The sequence below is a fragment of the Dermacentor variabilis genome, chromosome 9 (assembly GCF_050947875.1).
Source record: "Dermacentor variabilis isolate Ectoservices chromosome 9, ASM5094787v1, whole genome shotgun sequence".
In the NCBI taxonomy this organism is placed as follows: Eukaryota; Metazoa; Arthropoda; class Arachnida; order Ixodida; family Ixodidae; genus Dermacentor; species Dermacentor variabilis.
In genome coordinates this window covers 100,475,598-100,492,033 of record NC_134576.1, presented here as the reverse complement: position 1 = coordinate 100,492,033, position 16,436 = coordinate 100,475,598, and the positions used below count along the sequence as shown (strand labels likewise).

The following is a 16,436-nucleotide window of genomic DNA, read 5'->3' as shown; positions in this document are numbered from 1 at the left end:
TTTTATAATTGCGAAAATTAATTAACCATATGGTGCTCAGCAAACGAAAAATAAGAATGACAAGAAATGAAGACTAAGTCAGGTCTTACAAATGCACACACCAAAAAAAAAAAAAGAAAGAGAGAGACGCCGCAAGAAAAAGGAATCAACAAATACTGGAACATAATGTCAGCTCAAATAGGTGCAGAAAACACAACTCACAAATGAGGTCATGTAGAACACGCACGAACGTAAAGTCTGCTCACATAGAGATATGTGATTGTTAACTCTGTTCCTCGCTGTGCTATACCGACGTGCTTCATCTATTGGGGTTATTATTTCGTCGCTGACATCGCGCCAATATGTTCCAAGCTTTGAATTCAGATTACGGGGTTTGAGCCCGCAAAGTAACCCATGCTGCACACTTTCGGAATAGTTTAGACCGCGAGGGGTTCTTTCCTGTGCACTCAAAGCCGTTCGTGTAGTCAGGGACTGCATCACCTCCCCCCCCCCCCCCGAGGGTATGCCACCCCCAAAAAGATATTGATGGCTACACCACTGCAAAAAGCACGGTTCGTTCACATCTTTGCTTCCCACCCTGCTCAGAATGTGACCGCTACGGTTGCGTTCAATACTTTCGAATGGCATAAGCTTCGCTTAATATGCATTGAACTTGCGTAAAAATTGCGTAAGTTTCGCATTATGGAACGCACCTTCAGGCCATCATTTGTTAAATGTTTATGATATAAGCCTTATGAATTGATTTTATTTAGATTACGGCGTCGAGATACGTACATGGATTACTATGTCAGCAGAGTACAGATGATCAGTATATTGAGAAACAAAATGGTAGCTGCTCAAAGGAACGAGTTTCAAATTTTTGCAATTACTAAGTCTAAGATTTCAAAAGCAAAATTCTATTACTCGTCTCACTTAGGACTATTTACGGCCGGAAAGGGAACCATGAATCATTACTAAAAAATGTAACCATACTGACGTAACTGTATCGCATTTGCACGATTCTATCGCGTCACCGATTGTAACGCGCTATTATATTACCGCCCAAATATAAAGAAAAAACCTGGTGCCGATCATAACGCCGACATCAAGCAACGAAACGTGAGTAATCGCGTACCGTGGTGAAGCAATGTTATGGAACATTCAAAGGCACACACACGCACACAGCTGACATTTAGCGACTAGTCGCTATCGAAGCCCGGCGACACCTTCTTTTTGCTGTTTACCGACCACAGAAAGCCCATCTTCAGCTCTATTTAACGCATTCTAAATTCCACACTGCTTGAATGAATGGATGAATGAATTTTATTCCCCTTTTAGGAGAGGAGAATAAAGTTCATTCATTCATTGAAGTTTCGCGAAACCATTGTCTGCGGGAGGGCAATCCACGCAACCCTCCTTGCAATGTCTCTGAGCACCGCTTTCTTCAAACTACCCGTTGTATTGCAGTGCGGCTAGCTAACTTGCATTGAGATTCTTGTTTTTGTATAGTTAAAATTGGTTTATTCTTTAATGTCGAGGATAGTTGGTAACGATTGTAACGGCCATGCAAATTTGAACGCACCTTTTTATTCGAAAAGGATGCGCGTTAGAATCGGACAAATACGGTAATCAGTGGAATGGAACTCGCGAGCGAGAAATCTCTTTCTATTATCCGAAGAGTATTAGTGTTGCGTGACACTTTTTCGGCAAATGTCTTTCTTGGAGTTTATTAGCTGCGAAAGAATGGGAAATTTGGCTAATGAAGAGCCTGCTGTGCCAGTGTAGTAACTAAACACCCACGTATAGTAAAAAAAAAAACGCCAGATTATGAAATTATAGGAATCGAAAGAAACAGAATTAACCAAAAGTTTTCCCAATCCTTGGAGTAAAAGAAACAACACTCTGCAAAGATGGCAAGTGAATGACAATATTGCAAACCTGCACAAATTATGCATAAAGCAAAGTCGAAGCATGAGCTGTCACCATAACGAGTACTCTCTCTTTATGCTGAAATATATGAGTTCAAAGCAAAAGCGCCGGAGAAGTCACTAACTTGCAGAAGTTATCAAAATAATAAATTAAGGTCAGAAAGGAACAGCACGTCAATTCACACAAGATTTTAGTGACTCAACGAAGTTATTAGGACGTTACCATGAGACAAGGTTTTTGTCCCTCAAAAAACACTATTCGCAGGCAACTAATCAGGTCACGGTGCACAAGAAAATTGCTCAAGGCTTCCACAGCTTCTATGTGGGACCGAGCGAAATTTCTGTAGATACGCGACGCCTGTCTAAGACGTCGAAATGATCACAAAGCGTCTCCCGGTGTTTGTCAAATTAGTGCGTGAGTGCTTTTATTGCGTGTAGACCCTTATTATGTTAAGCTATGATGGAAATTTCAGCGACCATGAAAACAAGAAGAGAAATCCATTCAGGTGCCTGCAAAATTACTATGTTTTTTTTTTACAAAACTGCTGCTCAAGCGCACCGTAGGATAGTGAGTGTCTCTTTGTGCGCGGTAAATCTTCCCTCGAGCTCAGTACAATTGATGTTGCGTTAGTTTTTTTTATTATTTTTGTTCCTTTTAGTAGGTGCGATGGGGTCAAATGAAGTTTTTATTCAGGTTTGCACTATTTTAAGCGCCAGTCTTTAGTATAGTTGTGAAGAATATTGGGATGTCTTTCATAACATTACGGAGTTTGTCGGTGGAAAACGACGCCCATTATTAATAGATACAACTGCAATATTTCCATGAAAGTGAGGCATGGCTTTCCATATTAGGTATAATTTGGAGTAGACGAGCATGCAAGTTTTGCATCGCGATATCTCCCTCTCGCATTGCAATCGCGAGACAAGAGCGGGAGGTATTAGCGGCTCCTATATCTATATTTCGTACGTTTAAGAACGTTCTGGTTGGGCGTTGCCTTTACCAAAGCCTATGCATTCCGCATAGGGATAACCGACACCGCAACCTGTGAGAACTACGGCCAAGAAGAATCGATTCACCATATTTTGTGCCCTTGCCCGTAGTACAGCCCACAGAGAGAATGCCTTTGTCACGAACTTCACGAGCTAGACGACCAGCCGCTATCGAAAAAAAGGAATTTTGAACCATCGAAAGGACCTAACGTTGCAGAAGGCCGTGCAAGCACCAACAAGCACCATTGCGGTTTTTGCGATCCCCTTAACCCTTCCCCCTGCGCAGTGTAGCCAACCGGAACTACCTCTGGTTAACCTCCCTGCCTTTCTCTGCATTATTTTCTCTCTTTCTCTCTCTTTACCGGTCTTTGTGAACGTCTTTAACTGGAACGCCTTTCGTGTGTGTGTGTGTATGTGTCTCCGTGTGTACGTGTTTTCTTTTGTTTTTTTAACGCTTTCCTCTCTCTCATCTTTCTAACCCCTATCTCCCATCCCCAGTGTAGGGTAGCAAACCGGAGACTGATATCTGGTTGACCTCCCTGCCTATCCTCTTCACCTCTTTCTCTTTAAGAAAGTAGGCGTGCCAGAGTAATGTGTAGCCGTATACGGCGTCAAAGTTAAAACGTCTGTAGTCTGAACAACAGCAACAACATGACGCAAAACTCTACGACGGCATCAATGCTAACAAAATTGATCAGAACTGATCTCACGATGACCATCGATGGTAATGCGATCAGCGTTCGAACAATGCAGCTGCACAGCACATTTCAGAAGTCACGTTTATTTCACATCTGCAGGAGTCATTCTGGGACTTCCGTTGCTTCTGTTATATGCGACATACTCCAGTAACGTGCCCACTTTGCTATGGCACTCGCTTGCCAAGGTCACCCACGAGCATGACGGCATGACGATGGCTGTATGACGCCGACGTAGTGACAACGCTGTAGTGACGATGTGACGACGTCGATGGAACGAAAAAGGCGGTATGACGACAGCGGCATGACGACAGTCGGATGATGAAGTTAGAATGACAATGGTGAAGCGACCGCGACGGCATCCCGCCGACGGTAATACGCCGAGTTCATCACGATATGATGTCAATGGGATTGCGACCAGTACATGACGACAATAGCGTGACGAGACTGTATCTCAAAACCTGCGGAACGACCATAACGTGACGATGGTGTGACGACATTCAAATAACAAATATGAAATGACAACGATGGAATGGCCGCGACCGCATCAAGGCCACATGCCTGTGGCCGAATCTATTAGGAAACTTAGGACACTTGGCGTGAAGAGGAGGGCATGATAGATCACGAAGCAGGACTGACGACGATGGGATTACACCAAAGGCATCACGACCACTATTACGTATCTAGTGACTCAAGCTGATAGACAAGGTGGGCCACTTGGTCGACGTTAGATAGATAGATAGATAGATAGATAGATAGATAGATAGATAGATAGATAGATAGATAGATAGATAGATAGATAGATAGATAGATAGATAGATAGATAGATAGATAGATAGATAGATAGATAGATAGATAGATAGATAGATAGATAGATAGATAGATAGATAGATAGATAGATAGATAGATAGATAGATAGATAGATAGATAGATAGATAGATAGATAGATAGATAGATAGATAGATAGATAGATAGATAGATAGATAGATAGATAGATAGATAGATAGATAGATAGATTAGGGCAGAAATAGGGGAAGAATGCTAATCGCATTAATATATATAGCTTCCTCGATGTTTGGTTCTCAGAGCCGCTGGTGTCACGTACGTATCTTGCGCTCTTTCTCTACGATTCATGGAGTTCAACTTTGTATAGAGAATCACTGTAGAGCGACTCAAGCAGCAGAGGTTAAGCGGCATGATTTCTTTTCGGTTCATGGAATGTTACAATATTCAATTATCTACTATCAGCACAAATTCAAATGATAACAAAGTTCCAAGTGACACCAATACATTCTTTCATTTCCAGTTTCCCCTGCGTGTGTAGAGCTCGATCCGGACTCAAACATTCATTTGCGACTACACTACTCTTAGAAACCTGCTACAAAGCTATTATATGTCGCACTTACATGCAATAATCTGAAATAGGAATTCAGATCAGTTGTGTTTTTGTTCGAGTTTCTATTTATGTTGACGGTTCGTATCTGCATGAAGATTGGCGTCTAAAGAGCAAGCAGTTAGCCACTCTCTTACGTAATGACAACAACAATATTGTTGCGGCTTTTTGTGAGAAACGTACAACAGATAAATCAGTGATTCCTCTGCAAGGCAGGCATGTGATACATAAAGTAGAATAGATATCACTGCAGTTAAGGCAATAATCTTTTTTCAGAGATGTGATCACCCGAAATCATGATTTTAGAAAATTAAAAGGAAATGGTACCATCAGGTTACAAGAGAGCACGCCAAACCACTTTTTGAAGGCGTGATAGATCACTATATTGAGAAACAAAATGGTAGCTGCTCAAAGGAACGAGTTTCAAATTTTTGCAATTACTAAGTCTAAGATTTCAAAAGCAAAATTCGATTACTCGTCTCACTTAGGACTATTTACGGCCGGAAAGGGAACCATGAATCATTACTCACAAATGTAACCATACTGACGTAACTTTATCGCATTTGCACGATTCTATCGCGTCACCGATTGTAACGCGCTATTATATTACCGCCCAAATATAAAAAAAAACTTGGTGCCGATTATAACGCCGACATCAAGCAACGAAACGTGAGTCATCGCGTACCGTGGTGAAGCAATGTTATGGACACACACGCACACAGCTGACATTTAGCGACTAGTCGCTATCGAAGTCCGGCGACACCTCCTTTTTGCTGTTTATGAACCACAGAAAGCCCATCTTCAGCTCTATTTAACGCATTAGAAATTCCACACTGCTTGAATGAATGAATGAATGAATGAATGAATGAATTTTATTCCCCTTTTAGGAGAGGAGAATAAAGTTCATTCATTCATTGAAGTTTCGCGAAACCATTGTCTGCGGGAGGGCAATCCACGCAACCCTCCTTGCAATGTCTCTGAGCACCGCTTTCTTCAAACTACCCGTTGTATTGCAGTGCGGCTAGCTAACTTGCATTGAGATTCTTGTTTTTGTATAGTTAAAATTGGTTTATTCTTTAATGTCGAGGATAGTTGGTAACGATTGTAACGGCCATGCAAATTTGAACGCACCTTTTTATTCGAAAAGGATGCGCGTTAGAATCGGACAAATACGGTAATCAGTGGAATGGAACTCGCGAGCGAGAAATCTCTTTCTATTATCCGAAGAGTATTAGTGTTGCGTGACACTTTTTCGGCAAATGTCTTTCTTGGAGTTTATTAGCTGCGAAAGAATGGGAAATTTGGCTAATGAAGAGCCTGCTGTGCCAGTGTAGTAACTAAACACCCACGTATAGTAAAAAAAAAAACGCCAGATTATGAAATTATAGGAATCGAAAGAAACAGAATTAACCAAAAGTTTTCCCAATCCTTGGAGTAAAAGAAACAACACTCTGCAAAGATGGCAAGTGAATGACAATATTGCAAACCTGCACAAATTATGCATAGAGCAAAGTCGAAGCATGAGCTGTCACCATAACGAGTACTCTCTCTTTATGCTGAAATATATGAGTTCAAAGCAAAAGCGCCGGAGAAGTCACTAACTTGCAGAAGTTATCAAAATAATAAATTAAGGTCAGAAAGGAACAGCACGTCAATTCACACAAGATTTTAGTGACTCAACGAAGTTATTAGGACGTTACCATGAGACAAGGTTTTTGTCCCTCAAAAAACACTATTCGCAGGCAACTAATCAGGTCACGGTGCACAAGAAAATTGCTCAAGGCTTCCACAGCTTCTATGTGGGACCGAGCGAAATTTCTGTAGATACGCGACGCCTGTCTAAGACGTCGAAATGATCACAAAGCGTCTCCCGGTGTTTGTCAAATTAGCGCGTGAGTGCTTTTATTGCGTGTAGACCCTTATTATCTTAAGCTATGATGGAAATTTCAGCGACCATGAAAACAAGAAGAGAAATCCATTCAGGTACCTGCAAAATTACAATGTTTTTTTTTTTTTACAAAACTGCTGCTCAAGCGCACCGTAGGATAGTGAGTGTCTCTTTGTGCGCGGTAAATCTTCCCTCGAGCTCAGTACAATTGATGTTGCGTTAGTTTTTTTTATTATTTTTGTTCCTTTTAGTAGGTGCGATGGGGTCAAATGAAGTTTTTATTCAGGTTTGCACTATTTTAAGCGCCAGTCTTTAGTATAGTTGTGAAGAATATTGGGATGTCTTTCATAACATTACGGAGTTTGTCGGTGGAAAACGACGCCCATTATTAATAGATACAACTGCAATATTTCCATGAAAGTGAGGCATGGCTTTCCATATTAGGTATAATTTGGAGTAGACGAGCATGCAAGTTTTGCATCGCGATATCTCCCTCTCGCATTGCAATCGCGAGACAAGAGCGGGAGGTATTAGCGGCTCCTATATCTATATTTCGTACGTTTAAGAACGTTCTGGTTGGGCGTTGCCTTTACCAAAGCCTATGCATTCCGCATAGGGATAACCGACACCGCAACCTGTGAGAACTACGGCCAAGAAGAATCGATTCACCATATTTTGTGCCCTTGCCCGTAGTACAGCCCACAGAGAGAATGCCTTTGTCACGAACTTCACGAGCTAGACGACCAGCCGCTATCGAAAAAAAGGAATTTTGAACCATCGAAAGGACCTAACGTTGCAGAAGGCCGTGCAAGCACCAACAAGCACCATTGCGGTTTTTGCGATCCCCTTAACCCTTCCCCCTGCGCAGTGTAGCCAACCGGAACTACCTCTGGTTAACCTCCCTGCCTTTCTCTGCATTATTTTCTCTCTTTCTCTCTCTTTACCGGTCTTTGTGAACGTCTTTAACTGGAACGCCTTTCGTGTGTGTGTGTGTGTCTCCGTGTGTGCGTGTTTTCTTTTGTTTTTTTAACGCTTTCCTCTCTCTCATCTTTCTAACCCCTATCTCCCATCCCCAGTGTAGGGTAGCAAACCGGAGACTGATATCTGGTTGACCTCCCTGCCTATCCTCTTCACCTCTTTCTCTTTAAGAAAGTAGGCGTGCCAGAGTAATGTGTAGCCGTATACGGCGTCAAAGTTAAAACGTCTGTAGTCTGAACAACAGCAACAACATGACGCAAAACTCTACGACGGCATCAATGCTAACAAAATTGATCAGAACTGATCTCACGATGACCATCGATGGTAATGCGATCAGCGTTCGAACAATGCAGCTGCACAGCACATTTCAGAAGTCACGTTTATTTCACATCTGCAGGAGTCATTCTGGGACTTCCGTTGCTTCTGTTATATGCGACATACTCCAGTAACGTGCCCACTTTGCTATGGCACTCGCTTGCCAAGGTCACCCACGAGCATGACGGCATGACGATGGCTGTATGACGCCGACGTAGTGACAACGCTGTAGTGACGATGTGACGACGTCGATGGAACGAAAAAGGCGGTATGACGACAGCGGCATGACGACAGTCGGATGATGAAGTTAGAATGACAATGGTGAAGCGACCGCGACGGCATCCCGCCGACGGTAATACGCCGAGTTCATCACGATATGATGTCAATGGGATTGCGACCAGTACATGACGACAATAGCGTGACGAGACTGTATCTCAAAACCTGCGGAACGACCATAACGTGACGATGGTGTGACGACATTCAAATAACAAATATGAAATGACAACGATGGAATGGCCGCGACCGCATCAAGGCCACATGCCTGTGGCCGAATCTATTAGGAAACTTAGGACACTTGGCGTGAAGAGGAGGGCATGATAGATCACGAAGCAGGACTGACGACGATGGGATTACACCAAAGGCATCACGACCACTATTACGTATCTAGTGACTCAAGCTGATAGACAAGGTGGGCCACTTGGTCGACGTTAGATAGATAGATAGATAGATAGATAGATAGATAGATAGATAGATAGATAGATAGATAGATAGATAGATAGATAGATAGATAGATAGATAGATAGATAGATAGATAGATAGATAGATAGATAGATAGATAGATAGATAGATAGATAGATAGATAGATAGATAGATAGATAGATAGATAGATAGATAGATAGATAGATAGATAGATAGATAGATAGATAGATTAGGGCAGAAATAGGGGAAGAATGCTAATCGCATTAATATATATAGCTTCCTCGATGTTTGGTTCTCAGAGCCGCTGGTGTCACGTACGTATCTTGCGCTCTTTCTCTACGATTCATGGAGTTCAACTTTGTATAGAGAATCACTGTAGAGCGACTCAAGCAGCAGAGGTTAAGCGGCATGATTTCTTTTCGGTTCATGGAATGTTACAATATTCAATTATCTACTATCAGCACAAATTCAAATGATAACAAAGTTCCAAGTGACACCAATACATTCTTTCATTTCCAGTTTCCCCTGCGTGTGTAGAGCTCGATCCGGACTCAAACATTCATTTGCGACTACACTACTCTTAGAAACCTGCTACAAAGCTATTATATGTCGCACTTACATGCAATAATCTGAAATAGGAATTCAGATTAGTTGTGTTTTTGTTCGAGTTTCTATTTATGTTGACGGTTCGTATCTGCATGAAGATTGGCGTCTAAAGAGCAAGCAGTTAGCCACTCTCTTACGTAATGACAACAACAATATTGTTGCGGCTTTTTGTGAGAAACGTACAACAGATAAATCAGTGATTCCTCTGCAAGGCAGGCATGTGATACATAAAGTAGAATAGATATCACTGCAGTTAAGGCAATAATCTTTTTTCAGAGATGTGATCACCCGAAATCATGATTTTAGAAAATTAAAAGGAAATGGTACCATCAGGTTACAAGAGAGCACGCCAAACCACTTTTTGAAGGCGTGATAGATCACTATATTGAGAAACAAAATGGTAGCTGCTCAAAGGAACGAGTTTCAAATTTTTGCAATTACTAAGTCTAAGATTTCAAAAGCAAAATTCGATTACTCGTCTCACTTAGGACTATTTACGGCCGGAAAGGGAACCATGAATCATTACTCACAAATGTAACCATACTGACGTAACTTTATCGCATTTGCACGATTCTATCGCGTCACCGATTGTAACGCGCTATTATATTACCGCCCAAATATAAAAAAAAACTTGGTGCCGATTATAACGCCGACATCAAGCAACGAAACGTGAGTCATCGCGTACCGTGGTGAAGCAATGTTATGGACACACACGCACACAGCTGACATTTAGCGACTAGTCGCTATCGAAGTCCGGCGACACCTCCTTTTTGCTGTTTATGAACCACAGAAAGCCCATCTTCAGCTCTATTTAACGCATTAGAAATTCCACACTGCTTGAATGAATGAATGAATGAATGAATGAATTTTATTCCCCTTTTAGGAGAGGAGAATAAAGTTCATTCATTCATTGAAGTTTCGCGAAACCATTGTCTGCGGGAGGGCAATCCACGCAACCCTCCTTGCAATGTCTCTGAGCACCGCTTTCTTCAAACTACCCGTTGTATTGCAGTGCGGCTAGCTAACTTGCATTGAGATTCTTGTTTTTGTATAGTTAAAATTGGTTTATTCTTTAATGTCGAGGATAGTTGGTAACGATTGTAACGGCCATGCAAATTTGAACGCACCTTTTTATTCGAAAAGGATGCGCGTTAGAATCGGACAAATACGGTAATCAGTGGAATGGAACTCGCGAGCGAGAAATCTCTTTCTATTATCCGAAGAGTATTAGTGTTGCGTGACACTTTTTCGGCAAATGTCTTTCTTGGAGTTTATTAGCTGCGAAAGAATGGGAAATTTGGCTAATGAAGAGCCTGCTGTGCCAGTGTAGTAACTAAACACCCACGTATAGTAAAAAAAAAAACGCCAGATTATGAAATTATAGGAATCGAAAGAAACAGAATTAACGAAAAGTTTTCCCAATCCTTGGAGTAAAAGAAACAACACTCTGCAAAGATGGCAAGTGAATGACAATATTGCAAACCTACACAAATTATGCATAAAGCAAAGTCGAAGCATGAGCTGTCACCATAACGAGTACTCTCTCTTTATGCTTAAATATATCAGTTCAAAGCAAAAGCGCCGGAGAAGTCACTAACTTGCAGAAGTTATCAAAACAATAAATTAAGGTCAGAAAGGAACAGCACGTCAATTCACACAAGATTTTAGTGACTCAACGAAGTTATTAGGACGTTACCATGAGACAAGGTTTTTGTCCCTCAAAAAACACTATTCGCAGGCAACTAATCAGGTCACGGTGCACAAGAAAATTGCTCAAGGCTTCCACAGCTTCTCTGTGGGACCGAGCGAAATTTTTGTAGATACGCGACGCCTGTCTAAGACGTCGAAATGATTACAAAGCGAAGCGTCTCCCGGTGTTTGTCAAATTAGTGCGTGAGTGCTTTTATTGCGTGTAGACCCTTATTATGTTAAGCTATGATGGAAATTTCAGCGACCATGAAAACAAGAAGAGAAATCCATTCAGGTGCCTGCAAAATTACTATGTTTTTTTTTTACAAAACTGCTGCTCAAGCGCACCGTAGGATAGTGAGTGTCTCTTTGTGCGCGGTAAATCTTCCCTCGAGCTCAGTACAATTGATGTTGCGTTAGTTTTTTTATTATTTTTGTTCCTTTTAGTAGGTGCGATGGGGGCAAATGAAGTTTTTCTTCAGGTTTGCACTATTTTAAACGCCACTCTTTAGTATAGTTGTGAAGAATATTGGGATGTCTTTCATAACAGTACGGAGTTTGTCGGTGGCAAACGACGCCCATTATTAATAGATACAACTGCAATATTTCCATGAAAGTGAGGCATGGCTTTCCATATTAAGTATAATTTGGAGTAGACGAGCATGCAAGTTTTGCATCGCGATATCTCCCTCTCGCATTGCAATCGCGAGACAAGAGCGGGAGGTATTAGCGGCTCCTATATCTATATTTCGTACTTTTAAGAACGTTCTGGTTGGGCGTTGCCTTTACCAAAGCCTATGCATTCCGCATAGGGATAACCGACACCGCAACCTGTGAGAACTGCTGCCATGAAGAATCGATTGACCATATTTTGTGCCCTTGCCCGTACTACAGTCCACAGAGGGAATGCCTTCGTCACGAACTTCACGAGCTAGACGACCAGCCGCTATCGAAAAAAAGAATTTTGCACCATCGAAAGGACCTAACGTTGCAGGAGGCCGTGCAAGCACCAACAAGCACAATTGCGGTTTTTGCGATCCCCTTAACCCTTCCCCCTGCGCAGTGTAGCCAACCGGAACTACCTCTGGTTAACCTCCCTGCCTTTCTCTGCATTATTTTCTCTCTTTCTCTCTCTTTACCGGTCTTTGTGAACGTCTTTAACTGGAACGCCTTTCGTGTGTGTGTGTGTATGTGTCTCCGTGTGTACGTGTTTTCTTTTGTTTTTTAACGCTTTCCTCTCTCTCATCTTTCTAACCCCTATCTCCCATCCCCAGTGTAGGGTAGCAAACCGGAGACTGATATCTGGTTGACCTCCCTGCCTATCCTCTTCACCTCTTTCTCTTTAAGAAAGTAGGCGTGCCAGAGCAATCTGTAGCCGTATACGGCGTCAAAGTTAAAACGTCTGTAGTCTGAACAACAGCAACAACATGACGCAAAACTCTACGACGGCATCAATGCTAACAAAATTGCATCAGAACTCATCTCACGATGACCATCGATGGTAATGCGATCAGCGTTCGAACAATGCAGCTGCACAGCACATTTCAGAAGTCACGTTTATTTCACATCTGCAGGGGTCATTCTGGGACTTCCGTTGCTTCGGTTATATGCGACATACTCCAGTAACGTGCCCACTTTGCTATGGCACTCGCTTGCCAAGGTCACCCACGAGCATGACGGCATGACGATGACTGTACGACGCCGACGTAGTGACAACGCTGTAGTGACGATGTGACGACGTTGACGGAACGAAAAAGGCGGTATGACGACAGCGGCATGACGAGAGTCGGATGATGAAGTTAGAATGACAACGGTGAAGCGACCGCGACGGCATCCCGACGACGGTAATACGCCGAGTGCATCACGACGACGGCATGACAATGATATGATGACAATGGGATTACGACCAGTACATGACGACAATGGCGTGAGGAGGCTGTATCGCAAAACCTGCGGAATGACCATAACGTGACGATGGTGTGACGACATTCAAATAACAAATATGAAATGACAACGATGGAATGGCCACGACCGCATCAAGGCCACATGCCTGTGGCCGAATCTATTAGGAAACTTAGGACACAGGGCGTGAAAAGGAGGGCATGATAGATCACGAAGCAGGACTGACGACGATGGAATTACACCAAAGGCGTCACGACCACTATTACGTATCTAGTGACTCAAGCTGATAGACAAGGTGGGCCACTGGGTCGACGTTATAGATAGATAGATAGATAGATAGATAGATAGATAGATAGATAGATAGATAGATAGATAGATAGATAGATAGATAGATAGATAGATAGATAGATGGATAGATGGATAGATGGATAGATAGATAGGGCAGAAATAGGCGAAGAATGCTAATCGCATTAATATATATAGCTTCCTCGATGTTTGGTTCTCAGAGCCGCTGGTGTCACGTACGTATCTTGTGCTCTTTCTCTACGATTCATGGAGTTCAACGTTGTATGGAGAATCACCGTAGAGCGACTCAAGCAGCAGAGGTTACGCGGCATGATTTCTTTTCGGTTCATGGAATGTTACAATATTCAATTATCTACTATCAGCACAAATTCAAATGATAAAAAGTTCCAAGTGACACCTATACATTCTTTCATTTCCAGTTTCCCCTGCGTGTGTAGAGCTCGATGCGGACTCAAACATTCATTTGCGACTACACTACGCTTAGAAACCTGCTACAAAACTATTATATGTCGCACTTACATGCAATAATCTGAAATAGGCATTCAGATCAGTTGTGTTTTTGTTCGAGTTTCAATTTATGTTGACGGTTCGTATCTGCATGAAGATTGGCGTCTAAAGAGCTAGCAGTCAGCCACTCTCTTACGTAATGAAAACAACAATATTGTTGCGGCTTTTTGCGAGAAACGTACAAGAGATAAATCAGTGATTCCTCTGCAAGGCAGGCATGCGATACATAAAGTAGAATATATATCACTGCAGTTAAGGCAAGAATCTTTTTTCAGAGATGTGAGCACCCGAAAGCGTGATTTTAGAAAATTAAATGGAAATGGCACCATCAGGTTACAATAGGGTACGCAGACCCACTTTTTGAAGGCGTGATAGTTCGGCAGTTACACCATTTCTTGTTCGCCAGCACGGTTCTTACATTGCGTTACGTCCCCGTTTTACGCGTAATCGCGGCGCTTCCATTTATGATCACTGGAACGCCCCCTTGAATCTTTTAGGATTGCTTTTCTTCGTTAGACTCGGCTTCAATATTCCGTGGGTCATTCATTGTTCAAGAGAGAGTTGACTTTCCTTGCATCAAGTATCATACCAATCAAGGTATCGTATAGCTATGTGCGTTCTCCTGGACAATCGTCTGACCCACAGGCAGATTGAAGTGTTACCACTTGACGAAACGAGCAAAATTTGCAAACGCGAGCGCTGATAATTTAAATGCAGTTGGTTGGGGGGGGGGCGATCTTTTCGGGGTGCAGCCTGTATGGAACTTGTCTTTACAATCTGTCGCGCTAGAGGGGTTTGGCATTTACGCAACTCACCTGATTTCCCCTTTCGTACGTAGCTGTTTCCCCTTTCCACGCTCTCGACGCAGACGCGCAGTACTTCACCGGGGTACTCGAAGACAAACAGCGGCCGAGCCTCAGAAGAACTCGCGTCGCTCGGTTGTCACCCTATCGCCCACACACAGTAGCACTTCGGCTTTGCCACACTCCTCGCACCCAGCGCAGTCGGCGCCTCGTTACGCGGCCGTCGAGCGCGGGCGCTCCAGTGCCATCCCAAAGCGCGCTCTGAGCATGGTCGGGCAGCTCCGGCGCTCTCTCCGCTGCAGTTGGTGGTTCTTTGGCTGCACCGCTGCCGGCGAGAGTGATGCCGTGACGCGGGCTGCATGGCACTGCTCCTAATCCGAAGCCGGAGGGAGAGCTCTCTCTCACTCTCTCCTTTTGCTTTTTTTTCCCGAATTGTGGAACGCCTTCCCCATGTGCGCGTGTTCGACCGTGCCGCCGCCTAACGGCACTTCGCGGAAGCACTCGGACTCGGTGATAGTCGGCGTGGCGCTGGCAAGCTCGGAGGCAATGCCGCGGACGGCCTTAGAATGGATCCAGCGGTGATCGGTCGGACAGGCACTGCCTATATATAGAGAATTAAGCCGCGCGAGCGTAAGCGGAGGATGACGCGGAGACGGTCAGAGTTAGGTAGAAAAAGTATGAAGTAGCTTTGGTGGTGGGACTATAAGGAGGAACTATTACTAGTTAGAAGTAAGCGACAGATTTTTTTCCTTAATTGGATTGTGGAGTTTTGCGTGCCAAAACCACAATTGGATTATGAGGGACGCCATAGTGAGGGGCTCCGGATTGATTTTGACCACCAGGTAAACTTTAACGTGCCACTAATGCACGACGGGACACGGGCGTTTTTGCATTTCGGCTCCTTCGAAATGCGGCCGCCGCGGCCGGGATTTGATCCCGCGACGTCGTGTTTAGCAGCGCTACACCATAGCCGCTAAGCCACCGAGGCGAGTAACACATGTTTTCGTATTTCTTTGTCGTGCCTAGGTGGTGTGCCTTGGTAATGTTATATAACGGGCCCATATGGCGTTTTGTTTTCTCGTCGATAGCACATGTTGCTTAGAAGCTGTCTTGTTTGAATACCGAGCACGCCATAGGTGACTGGCATTAAAAGCATCTTATGAAATGGATGTCAGCCATTCTAAAAAATAAACACTATGTAACCCCCTGTAAACTACATAATTTGATTGGGTTGAAAGTGGGTGGTGTCGTACAAAAGAATACGCTTATCTGGTAACTTTCGCTAGACTTATTTGTTGCACGTCTCTGGTATATGAAGGTGCGCGTACCAGATGACAACGTATGACCAACACAATGTCCCTGCGCATGCCAGATATCTTGGAAGATTAGCTGCCTGCTAGAATTCCAAACACAGTTCACCGCGTGCTGCCCACTGCAGCAACCGTAATATCCATTTGTACAGTAATAAAACTGCAACTGTCTGCTGTGGAACGAAAAGTAAGATATTCTTATGGGACACCTGATTGTTCTTGTTCAGCTGTTGCCTTAAATATACATTTCTCGCTTCGTTATGTTCTACGTAAACATCATCTATGGTTCCTGAAGAACGAGAACAAAGTAGGTGACAACGAATAAGATTATATTTAGTTCCTTTTTCTGTAAAACCCGGTGAGCGCGAAGAAATTATAAACTGACAGCACCCTTGCATGTTGCAATTGTTCGAAGTCAGGGAACAATCAGCAAGAGCCGTTTGCGGTA

The 16,436-nt window shown here is 43.2% G+C and overlaps 1 protein-coding gene across 1 annotated transcript in view; it reads right to left on the bottom strand.

Annotated features, from left to right (window-relative positions):
- The window catches only part of HisCl1 (Histamine-gated chloride channel subunit 1), a 114,141-nt gene extending 99,126 nt beyond the window's left edge, over positions 1 to 15,015 (bottom strand). Inside the window, exon 1 of the mRNA XM_075670270.1 lies at positions 14,691 to 15,015. The gene's annotated coding sequence lies outside the window, so the exon portion shown is untranslated. The remainder of the gene's footprint in view (positions 1 to 14,690) is intronic.
- Positions 15,016 to 16,436: the final 1,421 nt, after the last annotated feature.